This window comes from Equus przewalskii, chromosome 1 (genome assembly GCF_037783145.1).
Source record: "Equus przewalskii isolate Varuska chromosome 1, EquPr2, whole genome shotgun sequence".
Taxonomy (NCBI): Eukaryota; Metazoa; Chordata; class Mammalia; order Perissodactyla; family Equidae; genus Equus; species Equus przewalskii.
Genome location: NC_091831.1, coordinates 160,014,729 through 160,029,711, shown reverse-complemented (window position 1 = coordinate 160,029,711; position 14,983 = coordinate 160,014,729). Strand labels below are relative to the sequence as shown.

The 14,983-nt window shown below is 40.1% G+C and overlaps 1 gene segment (V, D, J or C); it reads right to left on the bottom strand.

The window, feature by feature from the left end:
* The window catches only part of LOC103543748 (T cell receptor alpha chain MC.7.G5-like), a 440,107-nt gene that overhangs the window by 157,802 nt on the left and 267,322 nt on the right, over positions 1-14,983 (bottom strand).

The window sequence follows — 14,983 nt, the reverse complement described above, 5'->3', positions numbered from 1 at the left end:
AAAAGCATTTCAAAATTAATATACTATTTTATATAATACATTATTTTAAATATGTATGTATGGCTAAATTAATTTGTTAAAAAGTTTTGAAGTAGAATTTGACAATTTTGTCTCCAATCCTAAGGGTTTATGTATCCAAGTTGGCCAACAGCCCTATTTTGAAGCTTCTTTTTGAGGAAATAGGGGTTTCAGATTTTATATGTATGTATTAAATATATGTATAGTTTATATATATAGTTTCCTCACATACATATACAATAATTTTAAATAACAAAAAGTATTTAAGTACAGATATGTTCATCACAGCAATTTTTGTAACAGGAAAAATGTAGAAGCTGCCTAAATTCTCAGTCATAAGAGAACTGATTGAGTAAACTATAGTTTGTTCTAAGACACAAATTAATGTTGCTCGTTAAAATCACTGATTAGGGAAAGTATCTAATAACATAGAGAATTTATTATATAATGTTAAAAAACCAAATGTGTATATGGAGTATGACTACATATACATAGTATGTAATAATCTAAACATTGGAAAACAAAACTGGGAAAGAATATACCAAAATAATAACTGTGTTGCTTTTTGGTGGAAATCTCGATATTGCTACAACATAGAATATCCTGTAATGATTCCAAGAAGAAACAGAGCTCAGGTCATTGAGTTCTGACCTCCAGCCAATGTAGCCAACCTTCCCAGTGTAGTCATCCACCGGAACTCACTCAGTGACAAGGACTTTTGTTTCACTGTTGATCAAGCTTTCAACTATTATAAAGCTATTCCCACTATTGAAATGAAATCTTTTCTAGGTATCCTTTTTATTTTTTTTTCCCTGTTGGCCCCAATTCTGCCCTCTGCTGCAGACCTGTCTCCACATGCAGGTTAATATTCTCTTTGGCTCTGTGCTCCAGCTGGGCCTCTTCCTGGACATGAGAAGAGTAGTGCCCACTCTGGAAGACTCCAGACTCTCCTTGTATGATCCACACCGAGCCTTTAAATGAAGGGAGAACAAATTTCTGTCTTTCATTTGGGCCTGTTGAAAATTTTGCCCTGGTTGCTTTAGTCTTTAGCTCATGGCATCATCTCTATTAAAATACAATGCCCCTCCCTCCCACTCAACCTCAGAAAAGCAAAGCCTCCATCTGTTTTTATCACTCACAAATTAGTATGAATTGATTTCACATAATTTCTTCATCATGTTTTGATGGAAGAAACCATTTGAAGGATGTGATGGAGGGGAGGTCCAAGGAGAGGGCACAGAAAGAGGAGATTGGAGCCCCGGATGACCTAGTTTACAGTTTGCAGAGGGCTGGCAGCTGGAAGCCTCCGGTAGCAATTGTCAGGACTTTGGATTATTCTAGGCACAGCTAAGCATTTTTTGTTTTGGAGGATTCAAGGATTTTGCACTCCGTGAAATCTCATATTTTCTTTCAGAGACCAAAAGACAACACACATTGTAATACTGGCTTTTATATTTTCTGGGGAGACCATTTTCATATCAATTCAGGTGATAAATACTCTGAGTCCACAACAGGATGTTCTCTGGTACGAACATCTTTCTTTCTCTATTTGCACTTTGTCCCTGCCCTTCCTATCTTTCTTAGCTTTACTAAGTAGGTAGTGCACAGTAAGGACAATTTTATTGGGGCAAAAACATTAAAAGAAACCTATAGACAGGGAAAGCCAAGGTACAATCTCTCACAGACAGTTGCAGTACAAGTACATCCTTACAAGGCCTTGCACACACTAGTAATGGTACTCTGATCAGCAGAATCACCATTGCCATTGCCGTACATGCAGAGAAAGGAAAAGCGCTGCTCCTCATGGCTTTGAAAGCTTATCCAGTGTATGATCATCATGTGGGATTTAGAGATGGGCAAGGCCATTGATATAGGAAGGCATTACGTCAAAGCTGTGAATAGATTTGCAGATTTTCCTAAAGTACATATAAAGTTGTAATACCTACTTTCCATTAATTCCCTTAACTCTCCACCTTCTTAAATCTTAGTAGCAAACCCAGCATTTTAATTCCCAGCAGGAAGCATTAAATCCTGGAAGATACTCAGGAGAAAGTCTCCCATCTCTCTCTTTGAGCATGTGTTAGATGTTTGATGGATCATAAGTATGGGAATTTCTAAGAAGCTGGTTCTCATGCCCTGTCTTGGTAGACGCTTCCTGGGTAGTTGGCGGTTGTGACCCACATCTGTTTTTGAACTGGCCCAAAGCCAGGAGCTTTTGTTCTCTGAATTGGAAATCAAATGTGAGGTGTTAGGGGTACAGGAACCACAGGATGTGGGCATTCCGGATCTCTGGTGTGTCCTAACAAAGATGCAACTGTTGGATTAGGAAGGTGGTGAGAAGACTGAGTAGCAGACATGAGTCAGCAGTGGACATGAACAGTTTCCCAGCACCAAAGTCCCATCTGTCCCACCACTTTCCACCTCTGTCTTACAACATGAGCTCTTCCAGGTTTGTTAGCCAATCTCTATAGTCAGGTCTGACTACTGGGATCAGTGTGATGGCATAAACAATGCTGAACAAGGAGATGCTACCTCCAAATGTGATGGAAACCAGATGGCTTGGGGTAATGGAAGCCAAAGAGCAGTGGCAGAACCATCTTAACCCCTGCTGGCGAGCAAATATCCAGACGGAAAGTCATTGTAGGCAGAGACTTTCTCTCTTGCTTTTCTCATTAAAATAGAGGTGGGTAAATCCTGGTGCAAAACTGCCTTCTGGGGCTGGCCCAGTGGTGTAGTGATTAAGTTTGCACTCCTCTTTGTTGGCCAGGTTTCACAGGTTCTGATCTTGGTGGCAGACCTACACACCACTCATTAAGCCATGCTGTGGTGGTGTCCTGTATAAGAAATAGAGGAAGATTGGTAGAAGTGTTAGCTCAGGGACAAGCTTCCTCATGCAAAAAGAGGACGATTGGCAACAGATGTTAGCTCAGGGACATTCTTCCTCACCAAAAACAAATAAACAAAAACTGTCTCCTTTCTACACAATCAATCTGCACTGATAGTTGAGTTTATTTGTGTATGTAGGATAGAGTCTCAATTTGCATCACTGAATTCTCTATGCAGAAACTATGTACAGGAACTTTGAGAAACATATCCAAACAGAAATATGGGGTGATTAGAGACCTATTTACACATAGCCCTTTAAGTCTTTCATTGGAAACAGGGGAAAATTTTACTCTGGAGTCATATTCACTTACTTTACCTAGAGCCTCCAGACTGACACGAGACTCTATTGACTTGTGCCAGGTTGTGAGTAGACTAGGTCTGCCATAAATACGTAGTAGAATGAGGTGTGGTATTAGGAGCACAAAAGTAGACCAGAGAGTTGGAGTTGTCTAAGGTGACAATGCTTCTTTCTTCCATCTAAGGCATGTGATCTGGATAGCTCCCATTACAGTCCATTCCCTTGATGCGAAGGCATTGAAGCCCTTTCCCTGGAGCTTCACAGGTTTCATCTATCCTACAGAATTGAAGATTTGGTTGTGAGCCTTTACGGCAGTGATATGTAGATAGCCCAACATTTTCCAGTGGCAAATTACAGTGATGAAGTAGCTGGATCTGGATTTAGGTACAAACTTTCAAGTCTTTCTGAGTCAGGTACCTTCAAGGGTCATAATATCAATGGAGCTCAGGCTCAGTCTCCAAATGCTGCTCAGGGGACAGATCTCTGAGAAAAATGCCCACAAATGACACTAGGTGGTGCTAACTTTCCAGATCTGCATGGGTGGGATTAAGACTGAGAAGCCAAAAACAGGAATAGGAAAAGAACTGTTCTGTATCATTGCCTTGTTAAGGTGCAAAAGATCTCGGAACATCATTTTGGGAGGGTGTAAGTCTCAGCATGAGGGAAGCTGGGAGGAAGAACTGAGAGGTGGAAAGTTTGTAGAGTATCATCACTGTGTGAGTAGATTTCAAAGAGGAAAGTATGATTTTAGAAGGTGGATGCCCAAGGCTTAAGATTATAGAGTGACAGAAAAAAATTCTGCAGAAGACATTAAGTGAATGACTGCGTGTGGAGCAATCACATTCAGAGCATGTTTTACTGATGTTACAGTGCCTCAACATAGTCCAAGCTTGAGCTCTTTGCTCCCAATAGTTGCCCGAGATAGCAGAGGAATGGAAGAGGAAATCACTCTCTAGAAGCTTCTGAAGAAATTCAAAATTTAACTTGTGCATTGACCCTGTAATGGAAATGAGGATGCACAGAAAAGCCCTTTGGGAGCTAGCTTCAGAAGGGGAATACTAGAAAATAGAAAAAAGTCAGAGCATTTAAAGAAGAATAGGAAATTCCCTGCTCAGTGAATGGTCAGTTTTAACATAGTTTGGAACATACAATTTTCCATCAAAATATCAGTAACAACATCTCAATGAACTTGGGTCTGGATGCCACACAGACACAAAGGGCTATTAGTCTGGTCTTAGAAAGATGGCACTTGTTGCTTATCCAACTGGCTCACGATGATATTATTCAATAGCAGATGGGGTGGATTTGCTTCTGGGAGGTTGCTTGTCTGAGGAGTGGGTAGGAGCATATATTCCCCTGGTGAACAATTCCAGTCCTGTACATTTCATGAAGTTCCTGAATTGTTGCTTTCTATTGTTTTAGACTGTTCTCACGTCCTAGACCCACACCTAACTCTCAGTCTTGGAAAACGGGCAATGCCAAGGGAATGGGTCTCGGATCCATGACCATCCCAGATCCATGCCCTCACAGTCACCAGTGCTGCTTTAAGGGCAGATAATGTGTGGCATGACAAGATGTGAAAGGGCGATGTGAAGCCCGCATCAGGTATCAGTGATTTATAGTATATTCAGCATCAGAATGAACAATTATGGCTTGTGATGGCCTAAAAATAAATTACTCTGTCTTTAAGTTCATCTTCTCAAACTGCAAAGCAATGCATTCAGACAAATACCTCTACTGATTTGGATTCAGAAATTCCATATGAGATGGCACATATAACTCTCTTTTGCAACAGAATCAACATGACCAAAGCCAAAGAAAGGTTCTAAAGAAACGCCTTTTCAAAGTCCTCAAATGTGGCTATAAGAACATGTTGAAATGCCAGTTTCACCCAAAGGTGAACAGCAGTGAGCGAGAGGCCAGCAGCTACAGATTGTCTCTTCTGGTCTGGTCAACTTCCTGGCATGCTTTCTGGGTCACTGATATAGGGGGGATGGCTGCCTGTGTGTTCAACCCTGGGGCATGGTAGCCAGGCTGAAAATTTCCCAGGGAAATGTCACTTCACTCCTGCAATTTCTATACACATCTCTGTGGGTTTAGTAGCATTGTGTTCTGTACATCCTGAAGCTTAAAATAGTGGCCAGTTCACCTACCACTACAGAGCTTTACAAAACCATCCCCTTGTTTTACCCTATGTGGTTTGGAGAACCCCTGGGGCCAGATGTTTTATCTAAGTCAAGCTGCAGCAAGATCAAAGAGTTTCAGTGGTTAGGTCAGGTTAGGCTGACCCAGGTGCTTTTGTCTGAGGCTCTTCCCCGTTGGCTAGATCTCCCCTGGAGTTTGCCACTAGAATGGACTCAGAAATCATCACATCCACTTCCATCTGTGCTATTTGGCCAGTCCACACTAAAATGACCTCCCACAGAGGAGTTCAGCAGAATCTGAATGTCTCAAGTGGATTCTACATGCTGTGGATTAGGCAGAAAATGTTTGTGGTCGGTGTAATTTCTCCTGTCCCCTCTCAGCTTCTGAATCATCTGCCTGACTTTACACCTGAGCAGTGTTATACAGTTGACAAAGGGCTTTGACACAATTCAAAATGCTGTCCTCTCCATGGGCTCCCTGGTTGCTAAATTCAGGGCCTGTAGCCCGTTGGTGCTTTGTGCAGTTTAGAAAAGGCAACCCCACTGGGCGAAGGCAGGGACAACCCCTTGGGTTCAAGCTTGGCAATCAGATGACACCTTTGTGTGCTTTATAAACAGCTCTCCTTTCTCCTGTTGATGCTGCTCCACACCAGGGCCTCGGCTCAGCAGGCAGAACACAGGCTGAATTTTAGCTCCAATGTTACCTCAGCCAAGCACCCTTGAGCAAGGTACAACCTGTGCAACTAGACACAGTGGCTCTGGCCAAATTGAATTGATGCTTTCTATTTATATTCGTGTTTGACCTCTGATTTTTGACATAGGCATTCCCTTTTTGAAAACTCTCCTCTGGAGCTCTTGAGACACTGATCTTGGTTTGCCTTTGATCTCTTGTCTATCTCTGTGAAAATAAAGTTATACACTAGGCTCATCGAAAGTGACCTTATTAAATGTTATTCATCAAAGGAGAGTGTGAATTTTGTTGTTGTTATCAAAAAGGAGCAGGACTGAGAAAAGATTGAACTTCACACTTTCCCTCAAGGATCTTATCCAAATCCGTGGCTTGATGGATCAAAATTTTAAGAGAATTTTACTTGTAATCTTTGTGACAATTCCTTCCAACCCTAGATACAAGTGCCTGCCTGTCTCATAAACTCCACGCACCTTCATCTCTATAAGGAGAGTCTAACACTCTTCTGCTGATTAAAAAACCCAAAAAACAAATAGGAAAAGAGGAAAAGAGGAAAAGAAGAAATGCTGTGGTCTCAGTTACAGGCAATGTAATAGGGGATGGTTTACAGAAGAAAGCAGGACAATGTGGGTCAGATGAGAATGAAGAATTGTAACTTGGACTCTTGAGTATACCTGGTTTTAAGTGCTTGTCTCTGAAATGGCAAGAAGTGGATGATTACTGTGTTGAATAATAAATTAAACTTCTTTTTAATTCCTGTAAATTAAGTTTTAGGAAACTAATAGTGAGGAATAATAAGGCAATTAAAATCTTGAGTAATATCAAAACTTAAACTATGCAAGACTGTGGATTTGGGCCACTGAAAGTTCTACTTCTTTGGCCATGGCAGAGAGTGGGGGTGTTGAATCCCATTGAGAATACAGCTGTTCTGGTTTCCAACTTTTCACTCTCTCTCTGGAACAGAAGCACATCTCCATGTGCTTTGCCACATGACTTTACAGGGCCTCCTACTACAGGCAGAGTGTACATCCCACTCCACTGACTTTCGGGCTTGGTCATGCTTTGATCCAGAGAATATGGGTGGAAGTCACAGTGTGCCAGTTCCAAGCCAAAGCTCCAGGAGACATCCCATCATGGATTTCCACCAGCGCTCTTGAAGCCAAATCTTGTTGGCTTATAGACCAATGAGCTAAAACAACATATATTTGATGTTGTAAGCAACTGAAATTTTGGGATTGTTTGTTATAGATCATCATCATAGCATAAATAGCTGATTAATAGTGATGCTAAGCCTTGGGGGGACCCCAACTATAAAATTAAATGCTTAAAATTTTTGATGACTCCTGTTATCTTAGGATAAAATTGTATGAAACATGGACTTTTGCTTACTTCCCAGGCCTACTTCTTAGACTTTTCCACTTGCTCCCTCAAGCTCAGCTGCATTGAAATACTTGCTTTCTGAAGGCCCCAAGTTCTTTCATACTTCTTTGCCTTTGCCATGTGATTGCTTTTGCCTGAAATGCCCTTTCCTTCTTCAGTTCCCCAATTTGCTCCTTAACTGAGCTTCTTAGATCCTACTCATTTTCTGGTCTTAGCTTAGCTGTTGACTTCCCTGGAAAGTTCTAAACGATGGCTCAAGACTGGACTGGGTTAGATGCCCATCCATTCCCTGAATTCTCATGGCTTCCAGTGCTCATCTCTATCATTGCACTTAAACCCTTTTTCTCTCTTGTTTGTTAGGTAGAGACCCTTGAGAGAAGGGATTTGTCTTGTTCATCTCTGTATGTCCTGTGCCAGCACAGTGCCTGACTCGATGAATGCTCAGAAAGTATCTTAGGACTCCATTTTAAGGATGCAGTATCTCATATTCAGAGAGGATAAGCTACAAAATGACAGAGCCATGGGACAAGCTCACATCTTCCCAAGTCTGAGTCTCCTGCTATCTCTCTGGCACCAGGGAGATTTATGGAACACTACCTCGCCTTTTTTTAGTGGAGCATAGCACCAGTAGTTGCAAAGAAATTGATTTTTAATGTCAGCCTGAGTTAAGCATCAATGGGAACATAAATTTGTTGTGATTTGCTTCACATCATGAAATGTATTCTAAAGTCAAATAGAAATGTTTCACATTTCTACATATTTGGAGGATTCAAATCACATTCTTTAGACTAACATGAGTGATCAAAGATGAATTGTGCTTCTGCAGAGGAGTCCTAGAATGTCCCAGCAGGGAGAGACTTCAAGGATCATATATTCATTCCCTTCCGTGTTCAGATGAGTCTAGAAAGATCCAGGGGGATTTCACAACTTGGCCAAGGCTCTTCGAAGGAACACACAATAAATCAAGTATCCTGTTACTGAAAAGTGTATTTTTTGCCGCACTAGGCAAATACTCAGTCTTCTTTGTTTTTTTAATCTGGTATTTATTATTTGAAAGTGTTTCTGGGTATCTTCTCAGTGCCACAGTTGATCTCTTTTCCTGAAGTAGTCACAGAGCAGCCTGAACAACCTGGCATTTCTTTCTCTGTATGGATTTTCACTGTTGTGTGAGATCCTCTTCTGTGAGAAGGGGATGGGGTAGGCACAGGGCAGGTGTGTCTGGAAGTTCAGTTCTTTCCTGAAGGAGGCTGGGCCATGTTCTCACTGCCAGGCAAACTTATTCTCAGTGGGGAACAGAGGAAAGGGACAGTGTCAGGACTGGGTTTACCATGGTATTGTCCAGTCCTGACTGAGAGCAGACCTCATGCTTAGAGACTCAGAAACTTTGAAAAAATTTATGTGATACAAAGCCAAGAAATGAAATAGGAATCAGGCAGGAGTATCCTCCAGGCTTGGAATATTTGGGATGTGAACATTAAACTTATTTATCTCCACTCCCTACTCCTGGTATTGACATGTACTCTTTGAGGGTCATAGACAAACTTCAGGATATTCAAAGGAGAATACCAGGCTATAGAAGAGATTTCAAGTCCTGTACAGGGAGGAACAGCTAAGAAACATGGAGGAGTATAGAAGAGGAATGGAGATACTAGGGGTGTTTGATCACAGTCTTCAGATATCTGTCAGGAAAGAGCTGGCTTATTAGAAGTCAGCTGGATTCTCACATCTGCTTATGCATTATCTCTATGGCAATATGTTGATTTAGTTGAAATATATGAGAATGCCCTGGCCTTATATAGGTATGTAGGTTGAAAAGAAGATTAGTTTCAACGTGGGATGTTAATGAACTTTTCATATTCTGTTATATGAAAATCCAGTGGTCTATGTGCTTTTTTGATGGAACTTTCACCCACGCATGGTTTTGTAACAGTATTCATTGGTCATTGGGGAAATTATTTGTTCACTGAGTTAGGCAACTTCTACATCTTAACAAATTTCATTATGCAATATCAAAACATCATAGTAGTTAATATCACCACCAATATCTTGGAATCAGAGAAGTATTTAAATATTGGAGAGCCATCCAGCTCCTGGTGGCAGGTACAAGTTTTCTTAAATTTAAATTTTTGTCCAAAAGCTTAAATTTTTATCATTAGCAACAACTATGAGCTGTTTCTCTTGGTGTGACTGGCTCAGTTCATTCACTTTCAAGAAGATGCCAACCAAACACCCCAATCTGAATAACCATAGTTTGTCTGTCAGTCATTCTTTCAAGAAAACTGGTGTTTTCTGGAAAAACTGGCTAGTTCAGCTTGCAATTGAACAATTATTTATTTCACCATATAGTCAGCAACAGTGTTCATTGTTGTCTTAGAAATATGTCACATGAATATTCAATTTAAATTTGTTCACATGCCTAAAGATTCAGGGAGTTCCTTGACCAGAGCAGTATTCTTTAAGAAAATGTTAATTTTCAAGAAGCATATTGCAGTTTACTTTTAAAATTTGCTGCAGACTTTTTGGCCACTTAAAAATGAAAACTTTAGGAAACATTTTATTATAAAGCTTTTGAAACATTGGAAGAAAAGTAATTAATAGAATCAATATCTGACTGATCACTTAGAGTCAATCATCATTAATGTTTGTCATATTTGCTCTTTATTATGGTCAATTATTTAAAAATAAATCACAAACATCATTACTATTCATTCCTATACACTTCAACATGTATTTTTAAAAAATAAAAGTATTTTTCTACATAACCATAATACTACCTCCCACCTAAGAAAATCTTCAATTCCCTAAAATCATTTAATAGCCAGTCAACAGTCAAATTTTCCTAATTCTTTCCAAAAAGTCTTTTACTGACATTTTTTAAAAACAAGAATCCAGAATCCAGCCCTGTGGCCTGGTAGTTAAGTTTGACACGCTCTGCTTCAGTGCCCCATCTTTGCTCCCCTGGCATGGACCTACACCACTCATCAGTGCCATGCTGTAGTAGCAACTCACATACTTAATAGAGGAAGGTTGTAACAGATGTTAGCTCAGGGTGAATCTTCCTCAGCAAAAAAAGCATGCAAAAAAGCGAACAAGAATTCGGTTAAAGACTGTGTAGTTAATTTGCTTGCCAAATCTTTTAAGTTTCTTTTTTAAAAAAATTATTTTATTGAGGTCTTGTGGGTTTATAACATTGTATAAATTTTAGGTGAACATTATTATATATCAGTTTCTGTATAGACTGCATTGTGTTTATCCCCAATAGTCTAGATTTGTTTTTTGGTGGGGAAGATTGGCCCTGAGCTAACATCTGTTGCCAATCCTCCTCTTTTTGCTTAAGGAAGATTGTTGCTGAGCTAACATTTGTGCCAATCTTCCTCCACCTTATATGTGGGACACTGCCCCAGCATGGCTTGATGAGTGGTGTGTAGGTCTGCGCCCGGGATCTGAACCTATGAACCTGGTTCTGCCCAAGCAGAGCATGTGAACTTAACCACTAGTGAGAGTGGGCTTTTTTTAGGTGGGGTTGATTGGCCCTGACCTAACATCTGTTGCCAATCTTCCTATTTTTGCTTGAGGAAAACTGTCATTGAGCTATCATCTCTGCCAATCTTCCTCTATTTTTGCGTGTGGGACACCACCACAGCATGGCATGATGAGTGGTTTGTAGGTCAATGCCTGAGATCCAAACCCATGAACTCTGGGCCACTGAAGCAGAGTGTATGAATTTAAATACTATGCCCCTGGGCTGGCCCCAATCAAACTTCTTTTTGCACTTGAGTTGCTGCTATAGCATGGCCACTAATAGACAAGTGGTTTAGGTTTATGCTGGGGAAGTGAACCCAGGCTACACTGCCTTTGCTGCATCCTGTAAGAGTTGGTATGTTGCATTTTCATTTTCATTTGTCTCTAGCTATTTTTTGATTTCTCCTTTGATTTCTTCATTGATCCAGTTTTTGTTCCATAGCACGTTGTTTAGTCTCCACCTATTTGTGACTTTCTCAGTTTTTTTTTCTTGTAGTTCTTTTCTGGTTTCATAACATTGTGGTTGGAAAAGATGCTTGACAGGATTTCAATCTTTTTAAAGTTATTGAGGCTTGCCTTATTTCCCTACATATGGTCTATCTTTGAGTATGTACGATGTGCACCTGAGAAGAATGTGCATTCTATTAGGGATGGCACGTTCTATATATGTCTATTAAGTCTGTATGGTCTAGTATTCATTTAAGGCCACTGTTTCCTTGTTGACTTTCTGTCTGGATGATGTATCTATCCATTGACGTAAGTGGAATGTTGAGGTCCCCTACTATTATTGTGGTGCTGTCAATGTCTCCCTTTAGATCTATTAATAGTTGCTTTATATACTTGGGTGCTCTTGTCTTAGGTAAATATACATTCATAAGTGTTATGACCTTTTGGTGGAATGTCCCTTTTGTCATTATATACTGCCCTTCTTTGTTTGTCATTGTCTTTTTTATCTTGAAGTCTGCTTTGTCTGATATAAATATGGGAATACCTGCTTTCTTTTGCTTGCCATTTGCTTTGAGTATCATCTTCCATCCCTTCACTCTGAGTCCAAGTTTGTCTTTAGAGCTGAGATGTGTTTCCTGCAGGTGGCATATTGTTGGGTCTTCTTTTTTAATCCATCCAGCCACTCTCTGTCTTTTGATTAGAGAATTCAATCTATTTACATTTAGAGTGATTATTGATATATGAGGGCCTAACACTGCCATTTTATCTCATTTTCCAGTTATTCTGTATTTCCATTGTTTCTTTTCCCATGTCTTTCTGACTGCCATTTCGGTTTGGTGGTTTTCTCAGTTTTCATGATTTATGGCTCTGCTCTGATTTTTTGTTTACTGGTACCTGAGGTTTTATAAGAGTTCTCATAGATGAGATAGTCCATTTTCTGACAGCCTCTTGTCTCCATTAGCCTAAGCAGGTTCCATCCCTTTCCTCTTCTCCTTCTGAGCTATTGTTGTCACAAATTATTTTTTTTGTACTATGAGTTTGTGACTAAATTGAAGTGTTTATAGTTATTTTTGATGCTTTCTTTTCCTTTATCTTTTATGTTATAATTAAGTGTTTGCTAGCCTATTCTGATAGAGAGCTACAATTTTCTGATTTTGTCTGTCTGTTTATCTCCTTGGTCAAATCTGTGTAAGTCTTTGCCTTTTTGTTTAAGGTAGGAGGGCTCCTTTCATCATTTCTCCTTTGGCAGGTCCAGTGGTGATGAACTCCCTCAGGTTTTTCTTATCTGGGAAAGCTTTTAAGTTTCTCCATCAAATCTGAAGGATAATTTTTCTTGGATAGATTATTCTTGGCTGAAAGATTTGTGTTTCAGTATTTTGAATATATCATTCAATTCTCTCCTAGCCTGTTATGTTTCTGCTGAGAAATATGCCAAAAGCCTGATAGGGGTTTCTTTGTAGGTTATTTTCTTCTGCCTTGCTGACCTTAACACTTTTTCTTTGTTGTTTCCTGTTGTCAGTTTTAGTTGTATATGTGTTGGAGAAGGTCTTTTTGCTTTGATGTAATTAAAAGTTCTATGGGTTTCATATACTTGTAAGTCCAGTTTTTCTCCAGCTTTGGGAAATTTTCAGCTATTATTTCTTTGAACAAGCTCTCTGTTCCTTTCTCCCTCTCTACTCCCTCTGGAATATGTATAATCCTTATGTTACTTTTCCTAATTGAGTTGGATATTTCTAGAAGAGTTTCTTTATTTCTCAAAAACCTTAGTTCTCACTCCTCTTTCACCTGAAACATTTTCGTATTTCTATCTCCTAATTCACTAATTCTGTTCTCTATAAGATCTGCTGTATTTTTTGTGGTTTCTACATTGTTTTTTACCTCATGAATTGTGTTCTTCATATCCAGAATTTCTGTATAGTGTTTTTAAGCATTTCAATCTCTTTGGTGAAGTATTCCTTCTGTTCATTAATTTTATTCCTAAGCTTATTAAACTTCTTTTGGTGTTTTCTTGTAACTTGTTGAGTTTCTTATTGAACAACTGTTTTGAATTCTCTGTCATTTAGTTTGTAATAATCTATGACTTCAGGCTTGGTTTCTTGAGACTTGTCATTTTTCTTCAGCTTTGCAGTATTATTTTAGTTCTTCATGGTGTTTGATGAATAGATCTTCTACTGGCCCATTTGTGTAATATCAGATCACAGATTCCACCTGCCACTGCTGTGGGGGTGTGGGAGCTGTGTTTTCTGATCCTGCCCCATCTGCTGGCAGTTGTGTAAGTTGAACCACTCTGAGTTTGTGTGGATAGGTCCACAAGGTTTTTGCTGAGTTGATGTGCTAGGTGGGGTGGTGGGGGCTTTTCTGCAGACCAGCACTGCACTCATGGGTGTGTCTCCCCAGCTGCTGCGTTGGTGTGGGGGGCACTTTCACATGAGCTGAGTCACCTCCACTTATCAGGACGTGCTTGCACAGGCAGGTGCCTTCTTATGGGCTGGCACTTTGTTCAGTGGGCAGATCCTGCAGGCTGCTGTGCTTGGCAAGGCAGGGACCCTTCCCGTAGGTCTGGCTGCACTTGGAAGTTGGGGTACCTTTGCAGGGGCTGAACCACTGCCACTTGGTGGGGGCCACTTGTATGGGTTGGCTGAAGCAGATCGGATTACCACTCCAAAAGTGTTTGTGCGTTGGGCTGGCTGCCCCTGCTTCCACTGATAGTCATGCTGACCACTGTCTGAGGATCTGGGACCTGGGTCCTTTACTCAGGGAGTAGAAGGAGGCTGCTTCCCTAGTTCCACCACTCCCTGGGGATCCAGTCCTCCCGTCTTCAGATGTATAGCTGCATGGATGTCTGTTGTGTGGTGTAGAGAATCCTCTGTTGGTAAATGAATGTTTGTTTAGTGGTAACTTAGAATGGAGAGACAAAAGGAACAACTCACTCCACCATGATGCTGACATCACTTTTTTTCTGTAATTTTCCCCCTTATGCTGTTTTGCCTCCACTGTACACTTTTGTTCATCACATTGATTATTGAAGGGACTAGATCTGCTGTTCTTTAGAATGTCTCACCTTCTGGATTTGTCTAGTCATTTCTTTGTGGAATCCTTTAACTTGTTCTTCTAGCTCCCTTTTCTCACATTAGTACTAGAAGTTTGATTAGGTTAGTTTATTTATTTTCTATTAGGTGTGTACATGATGCTGTGTCCTGCATCCTGCATCATGTCAAGATGGACATAACGACTTGATGAGGCTGTGGTCAATCACTAGGATAAGATAGTGACAGAGAAATCTATCTTTTGTAAAGTTACATGTTCCTATTGGACTAGCAAGTAACCTGAGACTATAAAATGTTTTTAAAACTTTTTGTTTGGCTTGGAATATCTTTTTCACACAATTTCTTGTGTGAAGTAGAAAGCTAGTCATATTTCTTCCTTCTGTAAATGTGAATGCCCAGAGTCTGCTATACCAGAGAGAAACGTTATAAACTCATCAGTATATGCTGAAAAATTAATATCTGAAAGACTCTGCTCTTTTAGAAAATATGGAAACCAAGGATGATATACTCCATTTCTGCACTAAAAATGAGAATTTCATAAACATTTAATCTA